Source organism: Carlito syrichta, unplaced genomic scaffold (assembly GCF_000164805.1).
Source record: "Carlito syrichta isolate Samal-C Ts95f unplaced genomic scaffold, Tarsius_syrichta-2.0.1 Scaffold295487, whole genome shotgun sequence".
In the NCBI taxonomy this organism is placed as follows: domain Eukaryota; kingdom Metazoa; phylum Chordata; class Mammalia; order Primates; family Tarsiidae; genus Carlito; species Carlito syrichta.
This window is the reverse complement of record NW_007239583.1, coordinates 362,987-363,335: the sequence shown is the minus strand read 5'-3', so window position 1 is coordinate 363,335 and position 349 is coordinate 362,987.

Genomic DNA, 349 nt, shown 5'->3' with positions numbered 1-349 from the left:
TTATGCTTGATTTATGGCCAAGTATGTGGTCGATCTTAGAGTATGTTCCATGTGGTGATGAGTAGAATGTGTATTCTGTGGTCCTTGGATAGAGGGTTCTGTAGGTAGCAATTAAGTCCATTTGATCAAGAGTCACATTGAGGTTTCGGATCTCAGTGCTGATTTTTTGTCCTGATGATCTGTCTAGGGTTGTGAGTGGGATATTGAACTCCCCAGCTATGATAGTGTTGGAGTTGATATCCTTTTAGAGTTTACGTAGAAGTGGCTTTATGAAAGTTGGTCCTCCTACGTTGGGTGCATATATGTTTAAGATGGATATTTCTTGTTGATGGATTGAACCTTTTATCAT